The 27110-nt window shown below is 44.1% G+C and overlaps 1 protein-coding gene across 4 annotated transcripts in view; it reads left to right on the top strand.

Moving 5' to 3' along the window:
* The first annotated feature begins 1052 nt into the window (after positions 1-1052).
* CDH11 (cadherin 11) overlaps positions 1053-27110 on the top strand; it is a 190278-nt gene continuing 164220 nt past the window's right edge. For 2 of the 4 annotated variants that reach the window (XM_035025062.1, XM_035025063.1), the window contains exon 1: positions 1053-1241. The gene's annotated coding sequence lies outside the window, so the exon portion shown is untranslated. The remainder of the gene's footprint in view (positions 1242-27110) is intronic. The other 2 variants (XM_035025060.1, XM_035025061.1) reach the window with 1 other exon arrangement.

Here is a 27110-nt window from a genome sequence, read left to right on the forward strand (position 1 = left end):
TCCACCTCCAGGCCCGCGGAGTGTGTGGGTCCCCCCACCGCCTCGGGTACTACAAACGCGCCGCCCAGTCCCGGCGCGATTCCGAGGCCCCGACCTCGGCTGCCTCTTCTTGCCGCGGCTCCGCGAGGGCAGCAAGCGGCCGGGGCTCCCTCCCTCTAGCGGGTCCTCCCCGAGGGATGAAAGAGAGGACTGAGGGAGGATGCGGGCCCTGCACCCTCGGGCCCTCTCCCCCGCAGAGCCGCACTTCCCGCAGAGCGGTGGTGGGTGTGCGGCGAGGGGGCCCTGGGGCAACAAGTGAGGCTGCCTGAGGCGGGGGCCCAGGCACCCTCGGAGGCGGGTGGCGGGCGCGAGGCCCACTCTGGCGAGACGTCCCCTGAGCCCCCCTCCGCACACGGAGCAAGGCGGGGGTGGGGGGACGGAGAGAGAACGAGAGACTTGGCTCTTCCCAAGTCCGAAGTCTCCCTCCCCAGGTTTCCCTACCCGTGCCCAAGCAGAGTTTGCGAGAAATGGGGGAGGGCGCAGGGCAGAAGCCGCCGACGTGGACGGATTTTCGGAAGGTGGGGTGGTAGAGTGAGGAAAGACAATTCCCGATTGCCTCCCCCGCTCGGGCGATGCTTTCCTCCAACCCACCATCCAAGCCTCCCGGGCAAGGGCCCAGCCTGGCCAGCTGGAGCGGATTTGGGCGAAGGAGGAAAAAGGGGCTCCCAACTCCTCCCCGGTTTCCCTCCGCCGCCCTCCCTGATTGGCTGTGCGTCCCTGGAGCCCAAGTTCAGTCGCTCCAGACTCTGTCTGAGCCCCAAGGGAGCCGGAGTGCAGCGACCGGGGGCAGGCCACGAATCCAGGGGTCGGCATCTGTGGGGCACCCAGGGGGAGGGGTGCGGACACAGTCGGCCCCCGCAGCCTCCGCCAGGCCCAGCTCGCCGTGTCTCGAGTCCTCGGCTTCTCTCCGCCCCCCGCCCTTTCCTTTCCCTCCCAGCAGCGGCCTCCCTCCTCCTCCGGCCCCCCCACCCCGCCCGCCACCTCCCCCCGGTTTCTCATTCCTGCCACTAGCGCGCTCGGCGGCTCATTGCGCGGCCGCCGCCAGCCGAGGGGAGCGTCGCGAGCAGATGCCGCGGGGGCCGCTCGCAGCCGCCGCCGACTTGTGAATGGGACCCGGACTGGGGTCGGGGCTGACACCGCCGCGCTCGTCTTGTGCCAGGGACCGACGGCCCGTAGCTCGCGCCCACCCTCCAGGGCCCCAGGTGAGGCTCGCCGCCAGTCCCTTCCTCTCGACTGGATGGGGCTTCTTGGGGGGGGGGGGCTCTGGATGGGCATGCCTGGGGGGGGGGGGGGGAAGGAGGTCTGACTGGAGAAGGTTTCACTAATGCAACGCAGAAACGGGGGGGAGGGCGGAGGTAAGAGAAGATTTGTTTAAAAATCAAAAAGGGAGACGGGAGCCAGCTGCGGGCGCGGGCGGCGCGGAGAGCAGAGGCGCCAGATGTGCGCTCCAACCTCTCTCCCGCTCGGGCCTCCTCTGGGGTCTGCGCGGAGGCCGCGGGAGAGGGGCTTTGCGCCGGGCTGGGGTAGAGGCTGCAGAGCTGCGCCCCGGACGCGTCGACTGCCCGCGGCCGGGTCTCGGGGGAAAGTCGCCCCCGGCGCGGGGCCGGCCCGCCCGCCGGCGCTGCACCTCTTTCCGAAAGCGGCGACGTGACCGCGCTCTGCAGGGTTCCTGCCCCTTCCTCCAGGTCCCCGCCGAATGCTCCCGGGGCTCAGCCCTCCTTGCGGGACCTCCGGGAAGCCCCGGAAAGCGGAAGGAACCCGGGTCGGGTCGGCTGTGGCCCCGCACTTTAATAGCCGGTCTTTGGGTCCGCTGACTGCGGCTGAGGGGCGGCCGACTGCGGTGCGCGCTCCAGACCTCCAGCCGGAGTCTGCTCGGGAGCTCCGGGGGCCGCCGGTTACCTCCCGCCAGCCCAAGGGGAGGTCTGCGAGCGGCTCAGACTCAGGCTCGGCTTGCCTGGGGCTTGCGAAGCCTGCCAGGGTCAACGTTAACTTTGCGAACCAAGCCGTGCCCTAAGCCTGCGCCTCCTCCCAGAGCGCGCCAAGCCTCTCCCGCTCCCCGCACGCACGGCCCTCCTCCCCTAGCTTTGCCCCGGAACGCGGGCCGGCAGGATGGGAAGGGCGGCGAGGAGAGCACCCTTTCCCCCCTCAAGCCGGACAGAGCTGTAAGGAGGGCCCGCCTCGCTCTGTGAAGAAAAGAGTCCCCAGAGAAAGTGGGGTCGGGGAGTCCCCCCCCCCCGGTCGCACTTCCTTATCCCTTTCTCGCCAAGGCCCTGCTTTCGCGGGGGCGGGAGGGTGTGTGTGGGGGGTGGGGGGGGTGCTCCACACGCCTCCCTCTCCCGAGTGAAAGGTTTTCTAGGTGCTAGAAAAAGCCCTGTTGCTTTTGCTGATAATGGAGCAAGAATTTCATGGGCCATCGCACTGCTATTAAGAAATTGCATCTTTTAATTATTTAATAATGCCATCCCTGCATGACGACGGATTGTCCCTAAGGGATGGAGATGGAGGGTTGTTCCTGAAACCCTGATGTAGGGGGTATAGATCTGTCTAAAGTCTTCCCTCCCGTTTCCCCCTAAAGAAATCTCGTTCGGGTGGTTCTGAAATCTTTCCTTGTTTTCGTCTTCGGATCTTTCCTATCAGGTTAATATGAGGCAGGGAGTAGGTTTTCGGTTTAATCAGAGGGAAGACAACGATAATTAATCTGGCAAGAGGATGGATCAATTCTTTATCACTTGGGCTTGCAGCAGACATCGATGGTTTTGCGGGGTGTCTGGCTTTCCGGGGAATGGGAATGTAGAAGCATTCTCAGGAGCGAGGATCAACCAGCATCGCATCAGCACATTTGCCAGGCTGGGCTCCGAGCGCTAGAGCTTAACACCATGGGAGAGTTGAAGAGAAGGGGCTGACCTTCATTTCATTAATCCAGGAATTATTTTTCCTATATACGTGAGATGCAGACACCAGAACACAGAAGTAGTCCCAGCCCAACCCTAGCTGCAGGGAGCCTGGTCGTCTTCTCGCAGAACAAAGGAATAAAAGTTGCAAAACAAAGGGACAGAGTTGTGGTCAATACCAGAAGGATCCTGAAGCTCCTGGTCACTAGATTTCTTTACTCCTGAGCTCTGATTCCAAGTTTTAGAGTTGGCAAGTGGGCCCTGGAATTCGAACCTCCGTGCAAAACTGAAATCCTGCCTAGTACAAAGAAATGTAAGTAGTTTTCAAGTATAGACTAGGGAAGGGCATCTGAGAAGCCAGGAAACTTTGCTTGGGTGAGAATTATCTTTACATCTTAGTTTTGAAACATTGCAAATTAATGCATTAAAAATGTGTTGCAGCCAGGCTTTATTGTTAATACCAACTATTACTATCATTTTTGTTGTAATTTCATCATAAGCTGGCCATTTTATTACATTTTTGAAAAAAAAGGAATAACCCCCCCAACACACACACACACCCACATCCCTGGAGTGGGGGATGGGGAGGGAGAATGAAGAGGATGGAGATTGGATCATCTGTTGAGGCCCAAACATGTAGATTTACTCAAACTGGGTTTATTGCTTACTAAAAAAAAATAGGCTTTTAAAATAGTTCTAATTGAAGCATTGGACCATCTTGATAGCACTTCAGAACTTCCATTATGTTCAGCATTCTTATCAGAACACCAGACAGTAAAATTACTAGAAACCTAAATTCTATTTTCAATTAAGATGCAATCTTTTGTTAATTTGAGAATTAAAAAAAAAAAAGTCACGGCTCTATTTTTTTATGTCCCAGAACTCTTCTTTCCTCTTTGCAGGGGTGGCAGTGGATGTATATGTTTGTTTGTTTATTTGTGAGAGGAGAGGGGGTAGGGTTGGAGAGCCATGCCATGATTTGGGGGAATACAGATCAATTTCATGCTCCTTTAATGCACTTGTCTTCATAATTCATGGTTTTTCTTCCTCCTTGAATAGAATTACATGGCTGCCTTGTAAAGATTCTGGTTTTGGGGACCCTCTATGGGAAACACCATGACTTTGACTTCAAGGCTTGATTTACAATGCCAGAGCCAAACTCCCATGAGCATAGTGTGTCTCAGAACCTTGCCCATGAATGTCTGTGACTTATGAAGTTGACAGTTCACATAAACTTTGATCTGTGATATTCAGATCTATTTTCAGAACCATCCAAAGGAGATCTGCAGGTCTGATTTTAGTTTTCCTCCATTTTCAATACATTTATATAGGCAAATGTTCAAGAAGCATAACCATTTTGTTTGTTTATTTTCAATATTTTTTTTTCATTTTGATCATAGGCATACCTAATCATTAATAATGATAAAACACTGGTCTATGGAGTTTGAAAGTAGGTAACAAACATTTTCTCTTAAACTGTCAAGTTTGCAGAATGACTGAATTCCTCAGTGTTTTTCCTAGAAAATCTGAGCACTGTGTAAATTCATATTTCAATTTAAGGGATTGAAATGTGGTTGGGATGTTCCCCCCCGCCTTATGAAATTGGTCATTGTTTCAGGAAAAGTTACCTAGTTTGTCAGGAGCCCCCATTCTAGATCTCCCAAGCATTTGGGTTGTCAACCTTTCCAATCCAATGTTATTGCCCCTAAAATATGTAAAGATCTTTGGTCTATGTGGGCTAGGGGAGAGACATCAACAGGTATGTTAAAAAGAAAAAAAACAAACGTAGAGCTAGAGAAAGTTGGACAAATTCTGGCACACCAGAAGTACTAAGAATCCATGAGGATTCCATCAGGATTACTGTGATAGCCATCCACAGCCTCTTCTATGGGCAGGAAAGACTAAAGAAAACACTCGAGGAGGATAATTAGACATCTTTCTGCTATAATTTTACCCTGACATTGAGAGCCTTGTGCATCTCTGGAAATGGGCTCCTTGGCGGAAGATTGCACTTCTGGCCACTAGAGGGCAATGGCGCCCTTCTCCAGCTTTCTGCATGGGGCCCATCTGCTTTTGAGGGCACGATGAAAAGCGGTTTTGTTAGCACCAGCCTTGTCTGGCCCTCTCAGGAGAGACCGAATTCAATCTAGCTATGGTTCAGGCTACCGCCTGAGCAGTTTGTCAGGATTAACATCTTTCTAGTCGGTGGATCCGTTACCTTCAGCCTCTTCTTCCCATCTTGGAGTTTACTAGAAAGTTGGAAAATCTTTTGTAACTTGAGATTGTCTGAGCAGGAGATGCGTGGGGGCTGGGCTGCACGATACACCAGGTCAGCGCTCAGTGAGGCTGTGATCTGGGAGAATTTCTGGACTTTTTTTTTTTTTTTTCCTGCCAGAAAGAGCATCATTTGAGACTCCGAGGGGAAGCGAATGAATAAAGAAGAGAAATAAATATTAGTGAGATTGCTGTGGTATCAGGAGGTTTTGAAGAGGTCTGCAAGACATTTCTAATTTTCAAAAAAAGGAATAGCAGTTGATCTTTGGTAAACACTTTGGGGCATGGAGTTTTAATACAACTGTAAATGTTTTACTCTTACCTTTAAACCATTCTTTTTTTATTTATTTATTTATATTTTTTTAAGATTTTTTTAAATTTATTTTTATTTACTTGAGACAGAGAGAATGAAAGAGAGAGAGCACATGAGAGGGGGGAGGGTCAGAGGCAGAAGCAGGCTCCCTGCCGAGCAGGGAGCCCCATGCGGGACTCGATCCAGGGACTCCAGGATCATGACCTGAGCCGAAGGCAGTCGCTTAACCAACTGAGCCACCCAAGCGCCCCCTTTAAACCATTCTTGATATTGCTGTAAAAAACCCTAAATTTAGCAGAGAGTAAAATTTAATTCAAGATTGGTCCTCATGTACTGGAGTTTAATCATTTGACTTTTTTTTTTCCCCTCAGTGATATGGAAATTACTGCTTATGATTAAATTGCTTATTTCGGGCTGCACAAATTTGTATTTGTTACTGTTTGATAGTGTCATTATGAAAGTTCAGAAGAATAATGTAAAAAAACCACTGATGCTATATTATAATTAAGAGGAAAGCTCTATTAAAAAAAATAAGTACTGTCTTAAGTGGATTCCTGTTTGTATTTTTTTAACTGAATACAATTGCCTCCCTGGTGAGTCAGCAGTGCAGTTCCTTGCAGCTCTGAGTGTGTTGGAATGCAAAGGCCGTTGATGAAGAAGGAATCAATGCAAATGGATTATGGGAAGGAGTATTAAGTAACTCAGTGGAAAATAAGACAAAGTGTTTTGTAAACCAATGCTCACTCACCACCGGACAGTTTATTTAACTGAAAAAAAGAAAGTGCTTTTAAATTTTAAGTGCTTGTGAATAATGCATGTTTGTTAGAACTGGAGGCAAAATTTTATTGTTATTTGGTTTAATTAGTTATCAGACTGTTGCAGAGTTCCAGAATTCTTATTGAGAGAAATCATTGTTCTCATGGTCTGTCCGGTTTAAGTTTCAGCTCAGGCAGAGAATCTGGTACCCCAGGATAGTAAGTGAGATAGGCGGATGAGAGAGAAAGGGGGAAAGAGGTAAGGGAAGGAAAAAAAAAAGTGTGAGAGAGACTAATGGTGCTGTTGCTCACGGTGGGCCAAATACTGGTGTCCCCCTCCCTTTCTCTCCACTCCTTGAGACTCATGTGAGGTCCTGAATGCAGAAAGCTGGCATAAACAGGTTTATAGTCCACAGTAAACAGTGGCCAGGGTCTTATTCTATTGCTTTCTGGCACTGAGAACGTCTCACAGGATACTGTGAACTTTTCTTGAATTTTTCTGGTTTTTTGCCGGTGAGGAAAAACCTTCATTCACTTCCTCCATGAATTCCCTTCTTTGCCAGAAATCCGCATGACGTGGTCCTCTGCACTCGCATGATTTCACTAATTAAGAATTTGTAGGAATTTCTGGAAGATACTGGCTTTCGGTGCAGTGCCTTCCACACCGATGATTACCTAACAGCAACAGGAGTGGTGGAGGCTGCTCCCTGGGTTTAGTTTAAGACACATGAGATCTCTTTTCAGCCATCATTAGGCTCCATCAGTGAGTGCGAACAGTGAGAATTTGGAGTAGCATCCCCGCCACCAGTGGTGTTTATCCTCAGTAGGAACCAGCGTGGATGCAGGCAGGGATAGACGTTCAGATATCATACAGTGCAAACCACCCCCACCACGGATCTCTGGGAAAGCGTTACCTGTGATCACATCCTAAATGTCAGGCTACTTCCATCATCCCCGAGGCTGAGGCTTGGACCTGCTATTTAGACAGCAAGAAATTAGGATGAAGAGCGTGAGACCAAGGTGTGCAAGGGCAGAATAAGATCCCTGTCTTTGTTTAACATTTTGATATTTTGTTCATCATGGACTTTCTCCATTCAACATGATTTTTAAAATATCGCATTACAGTATTATTCATCTTGATTACTGAGTTTTTTGGCAAGCCCTTATATTTTGTGTCCAAGGACAGTGCCTCACCTGACTCACCCTAATTCCAGCCCTGCCTAGTACTTTGATCCTTCTCAGCTCCAGCCCCAGTGCTTAGAGGGTATGTGACTGAGATTAAGCAACATAACATCTCTAAGATGCCTCATCTGTTAAAATAGAAACCGTAATAATACTCATGTCCTAGAATTTTTGTGACGATAAAATGAGAATGGAGTGCAGTGCCTGATTCATGATAAGCACTCACTAAACACTCAGTCCTTTTGTCTTCTCAGACCTGGGATTCGGTTTTATGGAATAATAGTGGCAGGTGGCAGTTCTTCCTTATAATTACTAGGCCAAAATCCTGCACTGAACGTTCTACTTTAGATTGAGGCCTCTCCCAATTAGGGATGAACTGTTTATTAGTGCCTCCCTTTTTCTGAATTATTTCATAAGTTTAAGTGATCCATCCCTCTTCCATTTAAAATATTCAAGAGGCAGTTGAGATTTGAGATATAATTACGGCTTTTGAAAAGTACCTGCCTCCTTCTCCTACCTTTGCATTTTCTCTCTGTTCATTTTACATACGGTTTGCCGTGGTTAAGTTGCCCTGAAGTAATATCTTACTGGGAAAGTTTGCTAAGCATGTGATGTTGAGATATTCATCACAAGGTTTGCTTTCATTTAAAAGGGGCTCATTACTATTCCAGACTAGCTTAAATGATAATTAGCCCCATGATAAATCATCTCCATTGCAAGCATATTCCTCTTTGTTTTTCAGGTAAATGTAGTTTGGGAATTTAAGGGGGTTGAGCAGTGACCATTTTGACTGATGAAGAGACCACAGCTGAATAAGCTCGTGCCCTGCTTCTGGTCTTCCTCAGGTCCAGGCAAAGGCACAGTGATTTGGTACAGCATTGAAAATAATAGGAGCAGCCCTTACCACCTCACCCGCACCCCCCGCCCCAGCCCTTAATGGTTTTCCAACTGTTTTCACACTCAAGGGCACAGTCAGCCTGTGCTTTCCAAGGCTCCTGGACCTTCCGGGTTGTCCTGCTGTGGCCCTTCTGCAGCTTTCTTGTGTCATGTGTTTCTACCTCAGGCCCAAAGTCCCTCCTGAGCGCCCCTTGCAAGGAAAGGAAATATCTCCCTGTGTTTGCCTGTAAAAAGGAAGGAAGAAGAGCCAACGTGTTCATATCCTACCATGTGCAAGGTGCTGTACCTGACACCTCATTTATTCTATGCCCTCACCTTGTGGGGAGGGTATGAGCATCTCCATTGTACAAACAGGGAAACTGACTCTTGGGAGGATTCTGGACCCTTGTCTAAGCTCCTGGGGCTTGAGGAAGGAAAGCCGGATTTCCCAGTATGTCCTGAATCCACATGCCCAGAAGCTTTCTACTGTGTGTGCAAGCTGGGGCCTCCCTAGATTTCTAGAGGAAAATAGCTGGACCGAGAACTGAGCTGACTGCTCAGACCCCGTGCCCCTATAAGATCCCAAACCTTATCTATAAAAGAAGCTTCTGAGATCTTCTGGTCTGACTATTCTTTCCACATGTTTTCTGTTTGCCACTAATCCTGCAGCTTCTTACATGTCCTGATGACAGCCTGCTAACTACCTCTCAGGGAACCCATCACACTAGCCATGACCCATTAACTCTGTTCATTAAAATTCCCCATCATAGGAGGACCTAAAATACCCCTCTTTTGTAACTTTCTCCCAATAGTTATTCTTTGTCCCTGCTCTCCATCACTTTTTCCTCCTCCTGACAGTCCTGCAAATCTTTGAAAATCAGTATCAGATAATAATTAAAATCTAACATTTATTGAGCATTTAGCTAGTTTCAGGCACTGGACTAAGAACATTCTATATGAGACTTACCCATAGTAACTCTATGAACTGGTAAAGATTATTGCTAGGCTCTTACAAAGAAAAACAAAAAACCTGAAAAAAACCAACAGAATTCCCCACATTCCACAACTGGTAATTGAAAAATGCAAGCCCAGAGCCTTTCATTAAAGTAGGTGACAGAGAGCTTGGACCTGCTACTTCCTAAGTAAGGAATGGACATTCCACTTTATCAAGGAGGAATCAGATGTGTGAAGTCATTAATGGAATTATCAGCTATTCCAGTCAACCTTCAGTTAGAGATGAGGGTCCAGAGACCCAGAGAGGAGCCACGACTTGCCTGAGATCACATGCTCATTTAGGGCAGATAAAGCAAGAACTGGGCAATCTTGGCTCTTAATTCAGTCTCTTACCAGTGTCTATAAGCAAAAATTTTTTTTTTTTAGACTAGATTTACTGGTGTTCTGATTTTTATTTAAACCTATCACTAGCTCCATTATCTATCTATCTATCTATCTTTCTATCCACACAAAGATATAACCTGTTACATCATTAGGCAGTTAAGTTGTGACAGCTATATATAGGGCTTTCTGTGAATCTCTATTTGGAAGTCATAGTCAGCCAATCCAATGTCATTTGATACTATTTTGAAAACTGTACCATTTGACCTTGGCCTTCAGGTCTGTTACCTTATAGTCACTATCATTAATATCTCCATTCCATGTTTGCCTAGATAACAGAGTAGAGTGGCATCTCACTTTGCCACCTCTTGCAAGCTTTCACAGGGCTCGCTGGCAGGGTTTGGTTTGAACTCGATTTCAAACCCATTTCTTTGTCACCTGCTTTAATGAAAGGCTCTGGACTGGGCACACAGATATAGTCAAATCATAAGGCCTTCCCTCAGGGAGCTGTTATATCAATGGTGCAGAACATACTCTGTCTGTCTGTAAAAACTCAAGGTTGCAAACAGTTAGTGCAGCAAAGGAAGTACAAATAAATGAGGCCACAGGACTGATGAGTCACAACCAGTGCAGTGATCAAGGATGGTCTGGGGAAGGAAGGCATTTGTGGGTACCATGTACTGATGATGGCTGGGCATCATTAGTGATATGGGGTGCATTTCCCCTGATGCAAATCATCTCGGCATTGAGAACTTTCCTTACCAGAAATACTTCCTTAGGTGGAGCCAAACTGTCTCTCCAGAGGTCACATTCTTTGATACAAGGCTTTGGTGCCATGCAGAACGGATGTAGTTCTTCTTCCACATTTGTTACTCAGTATTTATTGTCTTCCAGGATGCCTTCTCCGCAGGCTTAACATCTCCAGAGTGCACACCTCATTCATTTTTGCTCCAGCCCTCCACAGAAGGAAGGACTGAAGACAAAAATCTAGGCAGCTAAACACTAGACTATCCCCTCCTTTCCACACACTTCTTTTATTGCAGCCTGAGGCTACATTACATTAGCTTTTATTGCCAGTCACATCACCCAGAGGACTTATGCTCCACAGTTTGTTTATTTGTTTTTCCTTATGTGTTGCCGTTAAGTCACATTTCCCCACCTGTCCCTGTGCACATAAGACATGACAGGCACCTTTAGTGGTTGTTACCACAGGCTCTGGAGTCAGACTGCCCTGCTGCAAATTTTGGCCTTGTCACTTCTTAGCTGTGCAAATCACTTTAACCATTTCTCTCCTTCCCCATACATAAGCTGGGTTAGTAATATGTACCTTATAGGGTGGCTCTGATATTAAACACTATTAATATATAAACATGCTTAAACCAGTGCACAGAATGGGATTGCTGTTACTGTTGTCTCCGTTCTATTTCATATTGTTAGGTTCAGTCCACGGATCCAGTCTCCCAAAACATTTTTAAGTTTAAATCTTTAGTCTCTTGTCCAGAATCTCTATCACCCCTCATAGCCTCATGCTGTGAGTTGCTTTACTTAGTTACCAACCTTGCTTGGTAAAAACAAAACAACAATAGCAATAAAAATAACCAGAAAAGGAGCAGGGGCAGAATCTTATTAAACAAGACACTTCCTTTCCAGTAATTCAACAGTTTGGAATACACTATTCTACATGTCAGTCATTCCTGGGATTGCATATTTGTCATCTTGTTTGTTTGTTTGTCTGCATAGCAGTGTGACCCCCTCCTGTGTTTGGAGAACAGCTCACAATAAGTTTCTCAGTAGAGAGAAGAACCCTCTCTCTACTCCAGAAGCTTGAAGGGCCGGAGAGTTGCTTCCCTAGCCCTCCTGGAAACTAGAACACGGACTTAGCACCAACTTCCCAGTGTGCTTTAGATTTGGATTCAGTATCTTATGTATATGCAGACATGAACACACACATAAGCATAACCACTGGCCATAAAGCACTCATTCTGGCCATTGTGGCTGTGGTTGTACCAGCATCTGATTTCTGGGGCCACCAGGGTAGTAGAGTAAAGCTGTGAGTGCCCATGTCCAGCAGAGACAGCTGTGGTGCCCTCACCCACCTGTTCCATGGCCCTGAGTGTCCCAGACTCCTGACATCCCTCTCCGGTTTCCGAGCCTGCTTCTCTAGCCTTCCTGGCAGAACTGTGCTACCCTAGGTCTGTTTCTGTTGCTCTGAACTAAGAAACCCAAAAGACTTCCTTTCCCTGCATATTTTTGCAAGACTACTGTGAGAAATCTTATCTACTGCAACACTGAGTGGGGTATCTGGCTTTTGAGCTCCTTTTGAATGCTGAAGAGAATGTTGATAATTAGATGCTAGGGTGTGAGGGTAGAACAGAGGGAGCCTTTATTAAACATTGAATAGTTTAATTTGGGCAAGAAGTAGGCAAAATGTCAAGACCTAGGCTGAAGCCTACTGATATAGCTTAGTAAGATGAGGTGGGATTTCCATGGGAAGCTATGGCAGACAGCATAATAGCTAGTCATGTGGATGGCAAATGATCTGTTGGAAGGGACAGGGCAGGTTGTGTGGGCAAGTGGCCATGGATGCTGGCCAAGGAGCCAATGCAAAATTCCCAAAAATATTATCCAGAGGAAGCTAAGGCCAGATTTAGGGACAAGAATCCAAATTAGGTGGCACCTGGGTGGCTCAGTTGTTAAGCGTCTGCTTTCAGCTCAGGTCATAATCCCAGGGTGCTGGGATCAAGCCCCATGTCGTCAGGCTCCCCGCTCAGCAGGGAGCCTGCTTCTCCCCGTCCTCCCAGCTTCTGCTCTCTCTCGCTATCTCTGTCTCTCTCTCTCAAATAAATAAAATCTTAAAAAAACAAAAAAAAGAAAGAAATCAGCATTACCCTTCCAGAGAGGGAAGCCTTCGGGGCAAGCTCAGAATTTCAGAACTGTCTAATGGGCCAGGTAGTTGAACATAGAATGGCTTTGATTTTGTGGCTGATGAAGCCCCTTGCCCACACCTGACTCTGTTATTACCAAGCTGCCTGGGACTCTTGGAGGCATGCATTTCAATTTCTGTGTGATACTCCCTGACTGGTCACCATGGACACAAATCCAGACCACAAACCACAGATGACTAACTAAACAAGTGGAGCTGGGTGGGCAGCTGTGTTAGTAGGTATCAACTTTCTATTATCTATTAAAGCATGCATACTTAAAGGTTTTAAATATTTAAAAACATATTTAAAGATTTTATAAAATATTTCATTGACAATAACAGCAAAACTGCATTTAAAATCCAAACCCAAGCTGAAAAATCAGGTTATTTCTGGCAACAGTTCCAATTCACAACACTTTGACCTAAAGTATCCCAATGGTGACAGGAGATTGCTCTTGAACTGGCTTACTCCCCTATATACTTCACATATAGACACAGCTGTACTATAAGATATAGTTTTCATTGTTCTATTATTCTTGGGAACCTAAGGAGCAGTATATAAATGAAGTGTCACTATAAGTATTATTATCCTAGAGTAAAAATTGCAATGTAGTAGTTAAAGCTGGGCACACTTGCCTTTGAAATAATGCATTGGTGATTCTTGTGTTTTATTCATCGCCGCTCCTACTGCAAACATCGCAAAGAATCTTCAACTTCAGCAAATCTCAGCAGTGCATTTGGGAGCATTAGTCAGGAGACTAATGCAGCCGGAGAGGATGTGTCTTTGAAGTGAGGGATGGGTCCTATGGAATTATTTCAGTTGCCCTCTCCCCATCAACCCCATTGCTGTCGTGCCCAGCATTACAAGACAGAGAAGCAACCAGTTTTCACTTAGAGAATCATGCCTTGTGTCCTTTTCTTATTGGCTGCATAACATCTCATTTCTCATGAACGGAGAAAGATCACCTGTCAGCAAGTTTGCCGCCAATTGCTGATGAGTTTTCCCTAATAGGCTGCCAGGTGATTCCCTCCCTCAAGGAGGACTAGCCTAGTACCGCCCTGACATTGCTGATAAATAGCTGTGTGGCCTTGAGCAAGCCAATTAACCTCAGTCTCCTCATCTGTAAAGTGGCCTTTGAGGTCCTTTCCAGTTTTAAAATGGTCTGGCACTCAAATCTTCCACAAATCCCTTGGCACGGTGCTTTTCGACTGTCACATCTCAGCATTCTAGAGAAAGCCACGCGAACAGAAACACCAGGAGGGGAAGGCACAGACTGGGTTTGCCTGAGCAGAACATGACAGCAAGTGATAGTGGACAGAGTATGCCTGCAGGGTAATAAGTAATAAGTTTAGGACTCTGTGGAGTACATTGAATGCCAAATTCAGGGCTTTGGACTTCAATCCCTAGGCCCTAGGGAAACTTTGAAGGGTTTGGAGTAGGGGTGTGAGGTGTGGAATGCATTATTAAATGATTTCTGGAACAGCATTGAGGATTACTGATAGAAAGAATAGAGACCCTAAACAGGGAAGCCAGCAGGAAGGGGATTACAGCAGAGATGATGAAGCAGGGACTAGGGTAGCAGCATTCTCACAATAGCTGATGTGCACTGAGCACTTACTATATGCACACACTGTGCACAGTGCTTCCCATAAATTATCTCAGTCCAACCTCATTACAACCTCAGGGAAGTAGAGGCTATAATTATCCCCATTTATAAAACATAGAAACCAAGACTTGGGGTACTTAAGCAACTTTCCCCAGTGTTGTGCGGTTAATAAGTGGACAAGCAGGAATTTGAACAGAGATTCCATGTTCTCCAATGCTCTGTTGTAGGTACACAGAGGTAAGAGGTTTTGAGGGGTTCATGAGACTTGCTACTGATCGTCTATGAGGAGTGGGGATGGATATTTGGTGAGGTGCATATGGAGTGCCCTGATGAGTGCATTACCTCATCCCATCTTCCCAACGTCATAAACAGGAGCCCCAAGGGATCACACAGATAAATTGTTGCAAAGGATTTGAACTCAGGACTGAAAGATCTAGAAAGCATTTCCTATGGCTCTTCTAATGTTTCTAGGATTGATGGGTTCTTGGCTTTCTCCCTACCCAGGATGATTTGAAGATGACACCGGATGGTTGAAGATGCAAACACCAACATGACAAAGTCTTGTTCAGAGAGACAAAGGCCTCAAGGCCTCTGTGCTTGGCATTTCTTTATCTGATCTAATATTCTTGGAACATTTTCATTTCTATATCCCCTTGATCTATCCTTTTTACCCGTTCCTTCTTTGTTAACCAACTCACTGTGAGACAAGAGATGGAAACTTGCTTCCTTTGCCTGGACTCAAGTTTCCTCTTTGGTAGGAGAAGAGGGTTAGAATGGAAAATCGCCTTCCCACAGGAGGGATCTGGAAAGAACAGCTGAGTTCTATTTTAAAAGTCAAAAAAAAAAAAAAAAAAAGCTCTGGGTACCCAGCTTGACCCAGAGAATACATGTACTATTCTCTTAACCCAGCTCCTGTGGTTCAGATTTTTATTTGGACAATAGAAACCAAATTGATGATAGGCTGTTGGGAACTTAGGACTTAGTTCTCAGTTCTGGCCAAGAGCCTCCAAAACCTGTCCCCTGACTCATTTAAATTAATAGTTGTAAAAACAAAGGCAAGTAAGAAAAGCTTTGTGGGTAAGAATGTGAATTGATTAAATTCATGGAAATAGCATCACTCTTCAAGGATTGCCTGTCTTTGCTTAATGTTGAAAATATCGATACCATCTCCAGTATTGTTTCCCCTATTTTTACATTTGCATGGGAAACGATTTGATTAACATTTTCTCTGAAGATGGTTTCCTTCTGAGAAAGTTACATTGATTGTATCAGCTTGGCCCACTGAGGCTGCCTTCCCAGGCAGGGCTGATTTGGATGCAAAACAGAGCTATTTTGGAAACAGTAACTTTACCTGTATTGTTGAACCTCTTTTCAAGGCTCAGTTGCGTTTGCTACAGTAGGGCATTGAGGATGCTTTTCACGTGGCACACATTGTGCTAATACAGCTTTAATTTTCATATCAAATTGGACAAGAAATGAGTTGTCAGAAATAATCAAGCCTATTACAGAGGTGCTGGGCTGGATAGTTACTGAGATGTGACTGTTACTCCGTGAAGTGACCTTGTGTTGTGGGGATCTGTAGATGGAGGTCATTGGGCAGGCTGGATCCAGTTACACCCCTTGGGGAACTCCTAGGGGCCATTCCTGGCAGTGGTTCAGTGAGTTAGGAATATTCCCTAATCTTTCACTATTACTTGGCTCTGCCTCTGTCTCATTCCCAGTGCCCTGCTGGGCTCCTTACAGAAACAAAACCAAAACAAAATGCTTTATGTAAATAGTTCAGTCTCTGTGAAATGTATGCTCTACCTTAAATAAAAGATATTGTGACTTGATGTTAGGTCCACATAAGTGGACCCAGAAATCCAACAGAGTGTGAGGAAGAACTGGGAAGAAGACATACAAGTGATTCCTTATACTGAGCATGTAGGAACTGATTTTAAGCCTTTTAGTTATCTATCCTGTTGACTTCATATTTCATAGGTGAACTTTGGAATCTATTTCCCCAGAACACTCAACAATTCTTACAGGCTCCAGGATACTACCAATCTATCAGAGTTTTCAGAGTCCACTTAGGTTCCTCTTCATCTCTTTGGGTCTTTCTTTTGAGCTGATGGGGCACAGAATGACTTGAATACTATATCCTGTCAGTGCTCTGTTGTGCCTTTCAACAATAGACATGGATGTTTCCCATGGCTTTGGCATGTGCTTTAAATTCATTGTCTCAGGGGCTCCTGGGTGGCTTAGTCGGTTAAGCAGCCGACTCTTGATTTCAGCTCAGGTCATGATCTCAGGGTCTTGGGATGGAGCCTCAAGTCCTGCTGCACGCTCAGTGGGGAGTTTGCTTGAGATTATCCCTCTCCTTCTGCCCCTCCCCCAACTTGCTCGCTTGCTCTCTCTCAAATAAATAAATAAATCTTTAAAAAAAATCCCTTTGAAAAAATTCATTATCTCACTCAGGTCTCATGACAGCAGTGAAACCTGATCTGAGTGATTAAAAGCTCAAAAGCTGAAGGGGTTCAGACTAAAAGCTTTTGGATTCCACCGCCACCAGTTTTGAGTAGCGTGGCCAGGCATATATGAGTTCTTTCTGCTTCAGTTTCCTTATCTGCACCATTGGTATGACAAGGACATGTGCAAAGCCAAGGGAGTACTTGATAAATGCCAGCGACAACCCTGTGAGTTAGACGTGTATTGTTACTTCTTCTCTGCAGAGAGGAAGCGAAGGTGCAGTGAGCTTGCACATCTTACTCGGGTTATATATCCAGCAGTGACAATGTGGACTTTGTATCCAAGTTCAATGGTTCCAAACCCATTTTCTCTGCTCCGTTCCTTCCACTCAAGTTTACTAAGCTATTGTAAAACCTCCCCCCCCCCCCTTTTTTTAAAGATTTTATTTATTTTAGAAAGATAGAGGGTACAGGAGCAGGGGGAAGGGAGGGGAGCAGAGGGAGAGCGACAAGCTGATCAGAGCCCGATTGGGGCTCAATCCCACAACCTCGAGACCATGACCTGAGCCAAAATCAGGAGTCAGGTGCTCAATGGACTGAGTCCCCAGGTGCCCCAAGCCTCCCCTGGATTAGATGAGAGCTAGCTTTCAATCACTTGTGAAGGTTTCATGCTTTCCTTTTAAAGAAATTGTCATAAATAGTGGTCTCTTTCCCAGGATGAATCATATTTGTGTAACTGTGAAGATGTTAAGAACTCAATTTTCTCCAACAAATCCTTTGTTTTTAAGCTTTTACATGTTTATTATCGAAATTCTAGGAGGATAGCTCTCCAAGCAAATGTTGTCCTTGAGACATGTGACACAAGTCTCAAATGTGAGCCATATATGCAATTTTTAATTTTCCAATAGTCTAGTCAAAAAAAGTAAAAAAGGAAATAGGTGACAATGTTAATGATGCAGTTTATTTAAGCCAATATATCCAAAATATTATGACAGGCAATCAATATAGAATTATTAATGTGCTATTTCTCATTCTTTTTTCATACTAAGTCTTTGAAATCTGGTGTGTGTGCATATGTGTAACACATCTCAGTTGGGACTAGGCACATTTCAAGTGCTCAGTAGCCACATGCACCTAGTTGATACTGTATAGATAGTGCAAGTCATGATTTTTCAAAGGACAATTTATACAACAATTTTTTTAAGATTTATTTATTTATTTTAGAGAGAGGGGAGAAGGAGGGATGAAGGGAGAGAGAGAGAATCTCCAGCCGACTCTGAGCTGAGCACAGAGCGGTGCTCGATTCCAGGACCGCAAGATCATGAGCTGAGCCGAAACCAAGAGTGGGATGCTTAACTGACTGAGCCACCCAGGTGCCCCCGTCTCAGGACCTTTTAAATCACAGCTGCAGAAACCACCTTCTTAGCTTTATTGCAGCTTTCCTGAATCTCCACCCCAAAGCTGGATCTAACAGAAGGATCCATAGAAAGGGGATGACCAAAATAGGGTCATTCTTATCTACAATCAGAGATAATCATGACTTTCAAAGGTATGAGTGAGCTAACACTGACATGAGCTTTAGACCTTGCAACCTGACTTTAAGATGTGGGATACCTGTGAGTATAGGTGGCCCTGAAGCAAAATACGTTACACTAAAAATGTGTCATCCATCCATCCACTAAGCAAATATTCATGAGACACTGATAAATTAATTAGGCTGGAGATATAAGGGTGGCCACGGTAGAGAGTTTCCACTCTCGTGGACCTTATATTTTAGTTTGAGGGAGCAGAAAATAAAATATAAACAAATGAACAAAATATTTTTCAGTAGTGGTAAGTGTGATCAGTAAAATATGACAATGCTTTGTGATATATTAGGAAGTAACTGATATTTGAGAATGATAGCCACCGTCTCTGCCCATCCCAGCTGAGTACTGCTGGTACAAATGAGGAAGACAATTGTGAGGATATTTACCATTATTGGGGGCCTACAAAGTGATGACCAGGAAGGGAAGAAGGAAGAAGGAAAAAAGAAAAAAAAAAAGAGGAATAAAAATGACAAGGAAAGAAGGAAGGGAGAGATGGGGGAGGGAGAAAAGGAGGACAAGGTATTAGTATCATGGCTGATACTTTTCGTAAGTGATGACAGGAAATCCTAACAACTATACTGAGAGCTGGATTCCCTAAAATTGAAGGGGAGCCCCACAGAGGGGAAGGACTTTGACCAGCATCACATGTGAGTTTAGGGCTCTTCCAAGAGCAGAATCTGGGCCTCTATGTCATGGCATCTGCTTGTTTACGCTCATGTCTCCTGATGGGCGTTCATCACCTTTATTCCAGGGAAAGTCCTTCTTAGTGAGAATGTATTAGGAGAGTAGTATGCATCTCTCGGGGGTTCTGAGAAATCAGTGAATGTGTAGAACAAGCTTGTATAAGTAAATGGTTGGAATGGATAAAATTACTAGAACATAATTCCTTTGGTTAATGGATAGAAGCTTGGAGATGATGCCTGATAGAATATAGCCCACACATATCTGAGGGATTGCTTTTGGGGAGAAAGTGATCAGATTTTCACCTGTGACAAGAAAAAAAAAAGTGACTAAACATCCATCTGAAGAAGAGATATTTACATGAAATCCCTTGATAAGAGGTATAGGCTGTAAGTGGAAGGACAGGAGATGGTTTTCTCAGGGGGCATTAAACATAGCAATTTGCCTACCCATCTTGGGTCTCCCAATAGATGCCACTGTGGTGGGAGATCCCTCTCGTTGTCCTCTCACTTCAACCTCCCCCAAATTCAGTCTCTTAATTTTTCTTAAGATACTTCTCTGTCTCAGAAAAAGAGAAACTTTTTCTGATTTACCTTGGTTGGGCACCCATCTCAGCCTTTTCTGTTAAATATTGGAGATTCTTAGTGCTTTTTTCTTCAGTATTTTATTCCAGACATCTTCTCTTCTATCACACTTGTTCACTGGGATGATTCACAGACTTCATAGCTTCACCTACCGTCCTAACACTGGCGAATCCCCAGAATGCATACCAAACTTAACTTAGCAAACCTTTAAATGTGATCATTTTCCTGTATTCCATATTCCAGTGATATCAATATTATCCACCAAGGTATCCAAGCAGAGGCAAATGAAAATACAGACATAAATCTCAAGGGGCCTCATTTCTGAGACCTCACATCTAGTCTATGGCCAATTACTATTGATTTGATTTATGACTCCTCTCACAATATGGCCATTTTTCTGATTTTGCTCTTGTCCCGGTTTCATCCTTTGTCATTTCTCTTGTGACATTTAAGATTCATCCTTCTTCTCTTTCCTCCTTGCTTCTTGCCTTTGGTCAGAGCCCTCTGAACTTCTTTAGCTCCAACACTCATGGCTTCTTTAGTATTTGGCACATAGCAGGTTGCAGGGGGTACAGGTTACAGACATCTAGCTCAGAAGAGTTTAATAGGAGAAGTTTTGGGCTGTGTAAATGGGAAGTTCATGAGAGGTCTAGCTTCTGGCTGGACTAGACACAGGGCTTCACAATCTCGAGAAATCTGTCCTACATTTCCACACGGTGACCTCTTCATCTCCTTATCTCTGCTTCTCTTTGAGTGTTAGTCTCAGACTGTCTTGCCACTGAAAAGTTTTCCTATGTGACATAAACAAGGACACCATGACCACTGGCAGGCTCAGAACATGTTAATACTTGAAGTTTGCAGGAGCAGGAAAGAGCTGTCTCTCTGCCTCTGTATCAGAAAATTCCAAAGAAGGACTGAGATTGCCTTGCTTGAGCCACATGCCCATTTCTGAGGCCATTTTCTATCTTCTGTGAATATGCTTAAGGACCCAACTTGGGCCATGTGTTCATCCTTGTGGTTGACAGTGGGGTTGGGACAGAACACAAAACCCCTTTAACACATAGATGCTCAAAATTGTTACTGGATAGATGGACAGATGAATGGATCAATGAAATGGTATTTGGCTTCCCTAAACCTTTACTGTGTTTTAGTCAGTTTATGGCTGCATTTGCGCTATTTACTCTCTTTGAGAGAAGAGATTCGTGTCATCTTCCAGTATGGAGTTCATTATGGTATAGCTGTCTATGTGTTGTTTCTCAGTGGCTGTGGATTCCGTGAAGCCTAAACCAGGATACCATCTCACAATTCATGGTACCCATAGATGGTTGAGTAAAAGAGTAAGTTACTGAAAGTATAAATGAGTGAATGAGAAAATAGATGGTTATAAGGCATTTCGGTAATGTTGGGAATTCTGCTCAATATATCCTTTAGAATCAAAGCTCTGAAAGTGACCTTGAAAGGCATTTGATTCATTTACATTTGATATTACATTTTACACTTTTAAACAGATTTAGGTGCTAATATTTAGAGAGATTGGAGGATTACCCCTAAAATCACATGACATGATGATGGTGGAGTCAAGAACAGGGCATCAGCACTTTTAACTTCCAGTGAGATGCACTTTCTATTACATAATTTCTTTTTTCAACTAATCCACATTAGATAAACACCTACCACAGCCCAGGCCCAATAGGAGATGCTCTAGGGGAGAGTAAAAATGAAAAGACAGAGCCCCAATTCTCCAGCAGCTCCCAGATGAATGAGGGCAATTTGGTAAATGCCCAACAGCATGACTATTATATATCCAGAGAAGGAGTGTCATTCTGGCCTGCTGCCTCGATATTTTCTTGCTGAGTAGGACTTGAATAGCTCATGTAACTGGACGACCAAAGTTGTTTTACAGAGCATCCAAAGTTACGTCAACTCTAGTATGTTTGTCTGCCAGTCCCTCTCATCCAGGGAACTTAGGCAAACAAGAAGACTGTCATAACACCCGAAGACACATCGCATTTCTCAGATGCTCTGAAGAAACTACGTTGGCCAGTTTGGTTCTCCTAGCTGTTGCTCTGCCCCGTCTCATGACCCTCTCTTTTCCATTTGATCTCTTTTGACAAAATTTCTTTTCTCCAATTCAGACAAGCTGAATTTTCAGGTTAGGAGGAGAAAACCGTAAGGGTTGCCATTCTTCTACCAATATTCCCAGAAATCCTCCTCTGGGTTCGGGTGGCTTACCTGCCATTTTGTGATGATTTCTAGTTAGATGATTATTCTAGCACAGCTTTGTTACCGTGGAAAAATCACATAGGAAATCAGTTTACAGACTCACATTCTGAATTTCCTCTTACGATTTAAAATTTATGCCTCAATTTCACTGACCCAAAGTCCCCAGTAGTTACAAAAGGAGAGCACGTCAGGGGCTTCCTGTGGAGGGTGGGGGAGCTCGCAGCGTTTTGTTCTTTGTTATAGGGCTGATAACAGGGTCATGTTCCCTTAGTGCAAATTCATAGAACTATGCTCTTCTATATATATTCGATATTTAAATTTTTAAGAAAAATTTAAAAAGCAAAAGCAAAAAAAAAAATAATAATAGTAATAATTGCTCCCCTAGAGAGCAGTAGTTATCAACCTGGGATGATTTTTCCACCAGGGGACATTTTTCAGGGTCTGAGACGTATTTGGTTGTCACCACGGGGTAGGGGTGTGCTACTGGTATCTAGTGGGTAGAGGCCAGGGATGCTGCTAAACATCCTATAATAATACACAGAGCAACAGCCCCTCCCCCCAACAAATAATTATCTGGCCCAATAGTGCTGACATTCAGAAGCCCTGCCCTAGAGAATGGAGATCAATCTGAAAGATTCATTTTTGAAGGGCCATAGTAAGCACCATTCATAGAAACTTGTATGGTAGATCATATCTTTATTTCACAGTCGGGGAAACTGAGGCTCATAGAAACTAATCCATCCAGAGTCATTCATTTAAGAACCCATGAAGCTCAAACCCTTACCCTTTACACCAATATATTCTCTTGCCTATTATCACTTCTCCAGTGCAAAAAATCATAATTTGAAAACTGACACATATTTTTCTCCGTAACTAAAATGCTTTTTGTGTAGAACAACCAGATAAAGGCATTAATGAAAAGAGGCTTTACAGAGATATCATCCATATGATCTTCTGCAACAATGGCTTTATAATAAACTACTATGAATTACTTTTTCCAAGAACTTGTAAAAAAAAAAATGTGCAAACTGGAAAGCATAGCGTTCTTGTTATTGAACCAGTTGAAATTTGACCTTTGGACATAAGTAAGAAGACTGTCATTCAGAGGAATTAGAATGCATTCCTGGATGCTATCGGGAGATTGCAGAGCCTCTTCCATTCCCTTGAGTATGAAGTTGTCTGAAGTTTCCTATCTGTAAATGCTGATGTACACATCGTGTATCAGTAAGGATACACTGAGGGTAACAGAACCAGTAGGATACATGTATATTAGGAGATTTATTGGAAGTAACTGGCTCAAGCAATTGCAAGGGTTGACAAGGCAAGGTCCTTGAGGACAGGTCCTACGGGACAGGTGGGCAGGAAGGGCAGACTGGAGCCCAAGGATGGGAGCTGTAGCTACAGTCCACAGGTGGACTTTTCTCTTCATTAGAGTAACTTCAGTTCTGTTTGGAAGGGTTTTCAGCTGGTTGAGTCAGGCCACCCAGACTATCGAGAATAATCTTTACTTAACGTAAACTGATTATAGACTTTAATGACATCTACCAAATATCTCAATTAGCGTTGGTGTAACAAACCTAGTCAAGTTTACACATAAAGCTGACCATCATGCACAGTAAGTGTAATTTTTTTCTAAGCCAGAAGTTATTTTAGATGGTGTAGTTCAGATATCAGAAAGTATAATGAGTGTGAAGTAATGTAAACTACACTATTTCTCTTAACAGCATGAGGATATGGTTGGCCCTCCCCATCTCGCTATATCTCAACTATTCTCCATATGGAGACATCTTTGTGTACAACCAATTACTTGTGATTTGGTCTTGAGACTCACTATGATGTCCCACTGAGAAGAAATACGGCAGACTGGAAAGAGCTGGGAGTACGGCAGATGTGGACTCGTACCCCAGCTCTGCTCTGTAAGAGCTCTGTGAATGTGTGTATTACTTAACTCCACTACACATAATAATAATAGACTGCTTCACATGGTCTGGGGAGATTTTCTTGAGGGACTGTAGTGAATGGCAATATAGGTACATGCATGCATAAATATATATGTATATGTGACAGACATGCACACATTTGTGCTTTAGTTATTTTAGTAAGCATCCATTTATCCAACAAAATATCTACCATGCAATAAATAGCCACAGTGGTAGGTACTAGGCACGCAAAGATAAAACTCTCATAGTCCTTACCTTCAAAGTCCTAATAGTCTGGAGGAGAAGGATATAATTAAATTGGTAATTTTAATGTGTTCTGATACATGCTACAATGCGCACATTTAGAAACATTAAAAAGGCCTCTTGAATGTTGAATAACTGAAAGCAAAATTAATTAGTTAGAAGACTGTTCTTCGAATATATGCTCCTTGGATGGATGTTAGGACCAACTCTTCCTTAATAAGGAATTACTGTTTGTAAGGGTTTAACTAAAGCTCTGGGCAGAGTGCCAGGAGAAAGGTGATTGGATTCCCAGCAGTTGGCCATGTGAAGAGCTCAAACAGTATGGCCTATTTACTTGTCCATTTATTTATGGCCTTTCCGGTTCTCAGGAGGTGTTGAAGTGGCCTTCATAAATACCAGAAATGTGCTAAGATTTCAACAAAGGAAAGTTTTAAAGAAATTAGGATGAAGGGAAAGTAAGAGTAAGGTTGAAAGAACAAAGGACCTCATTGAAGAGCATACCATAATTTATGACATAGAGCATTGTTTCCTAGTAACTAAGTAACTGGAGAAACAATACAACCACCACAAAATAATAATACGGTAGTGTCCAGGTGAGACAAAACATTTCCTGACACTGAGGCCAGTAGAATTTCTCCCAAAGAACCTTATAAAGAGACCAGTGCCTTTAACAATTACCCAAGCATATGGGATGCCTGGGTGGCTCAGTCGGTTAAGCGGCTGCCTACCGCCCAGGTCATGATCCCAGGGTCCTGGGATCGAGTCCCACATCGGGCTCCTTGCTCAGCAGGGAACCTGCTTCTCCCTCTCTCTCCCTCTGCTTGTGCTCTCTCTGTCAAATAAATAAAATGTTTAAAAAAAAAAAAACAATTACCCAAGCATAAACAAAATGCTACACATGCACATGGTGCATATGTATTTACATATAGATGCATGGATGTATATACAGGTGCATCTCTAGGGTTGCTTAGTTCAAATAGGGGCCCGGGTATATGAGTCCAGCTCAGTGGTCAAGATCCTTAAATAGTGACACTTCTGTGGGATTTGTAGGGTCATGTCTCAGCCCAGGCTCTCCCCTGTCTTCCTCTCCATGTTCCTTAGGTGCACTGCCGCACGGCTTTCTGCCAGAAGGAGCCAAGGTGATACGGAGTAGAAATAGAATAATATAACCCAGTGAACCAGAGCTCTGCTGAATGTTCCAGAACCACACCACTCTCAGATCCACCGAGAGCCCTGAGTTCGGGGAACCTGTCACTTGCCTCCTGTAGTAACTTCAGATAAGCCCATTCTCCTTTGTGGCCTCAGTGTTCACCTACCTGGCAGTGGGTCACTGGGCTTCTAAGAGTCTTAGGGTCTCAGAAATAAATACTGAACAGGTACAGCATCTGAGATGGGTTTTGGCCTTAGGCCTCCCATGAACCCTTGATAAAAGAGAAACAGTTTTCTGCTGTCATTACTGGAAGTTTGATGAATCTGTTAAAAAAATACATCACATCACTACAGAAATGACAGTAACACAGGGTTCTTTTTTATTTATTTCTTTCCTTCTAACTAAATTCTCTCAAGGTGAGAAGAAACCACTGTCCACTGCCAAATCACGGTTCATGGGTTTGTGCATGAATGAGAAAAGGAGTCTGTGATTTGAACTGGTACAAGAGAACTCAGGAGATGCACTTTTGGACTTGGTGAATGGATACCTGGCACCCGGTCTGGGCGTGGTCACATGGGTATGGCCATATTTCTTAGCTCCTTTGTGTCCCGGGTGTCTCTATCAGTAGGAAGAAGATAGTAATAGCTGCCCCATCTTTATTGAGGTTGATGTGCTAATGGTTGTATAAAGACACTATTAGAATTAGATAGGGGTTGGATAGTGCCAAAGACAAAGAAGAGAGATCCTGTCAGTTTGGTTCAAAGCATTGTTCTCTCTGTGGGCTCAGTGGGAGTGAGGGCCTCCTTCTCTGCTCCGGGCTTGGAGATGGCCGTCATTGGGCAGCTTGGTAGGAACCCTGGCCTGGGAATTGGGAATTGTAAATTCACATTCGGATTCTGTCATTTTACATAAACCTTGGACAAATAACCATCCCTCTTGGGGTATCTGTTTACATATATATTTTTTTAAATAACGGAGCTAAACTTGGTGACCTCTAAGAACCTTTCCAATTCTGAGGGGGTTACAGTGTACCATTTACAGTGCTGTGGAATAGAGACTTATGAGTGAATAGGACAGGCCCTGACATCTGTGAGAGCTCTGTTGGAAGAGGCAGAGAGCATCTGTGATGGGACAGTCTCAGATTGGAGTAGTTGTAAGGAAATAAACAGAGTTGTGTAATAGAAAAAGAGGTGAAATGGGTCTTTCTTGCTAAAGAGAGGTGAAATGGGTCATTCTCCCAGGAATACTTCTCTGAGGAGGTGACATTATTTGATCTTCTTTATTCTTGCGGAGTAAACAGTTAAAATGACATCTGAAAAAACAGCTTTGTCCTTTGCAAATCCATCTCAGCATTAGCAGTAGAAGACAGAATGGATTTAGGAAAAGGTTTCCTGTCTTAAATTTTTTGTGGAATGTGTGAGGTATGAATAAAGGAAAGTTAAATAGAGAAGGATCTTTGCAACGTGAGCAGGAGATACATTTATAGTTCTGGGGCAGGGATAGGATTTGGTAAATAATTTTCAGGATATATTAGTCAATTCAATGAATGTTTATTGAGCACCTACTAGGTGCCTGACCTTAAGCAGAGAGCTGAGACTAGGGTGTTTAATCATCTAGAATCTTCCTGAAGAGAAGCCTAGCTTGGAGGGAGAAGAAGCATATAGAAATAAATATCTCTGTTCCATGGTAACAGTGGTGGTGGGAAGGATTCAGGATAATTCAGGACATTGGTATTGGGGTTGGCTTAAGGAAGTAGGAAGCAGTTCACAAAAAATGCTAAGGATGAGTGTTTAGGTGAAAAATAAACCACCAAAATTATTTTGAAATAATGATGTCATTTCTGCTGACATTTCTACTGAATATTTTACAATATTCATCTCACTTTTTTTGGAACTAATACTAAAGAAATATCTTAAAATGTTAAAATAATTACATGCATCAAGAATTCAGCATAGAAAAGAAAGACAGGAAGAAAGAACAAAGAAGAAGAAAGAAAGAAAGAAAAAGAAAGAAAGAAAGAAAGAAAGAAAGAAAGAAAGAAAGAAAGAAAGAAAGAAA

The sequence above is a fragment of the Mirounga leonina genome, unplaced genomic scaffold (genome assembly GCF_011800145.1).
Source record: "Mirounga leonina isolate KUSES-001 unplaced genomic scaffold, KU_Mleo_1.0 Mir_180, whole genome shotgun sequence".
Classification (NCBI taxonomy): Eukaryota; Metazoa; Chordata; class Mammalia; order Carnivora; family Phocidae; genus Mirounga; species Mirounga leonina.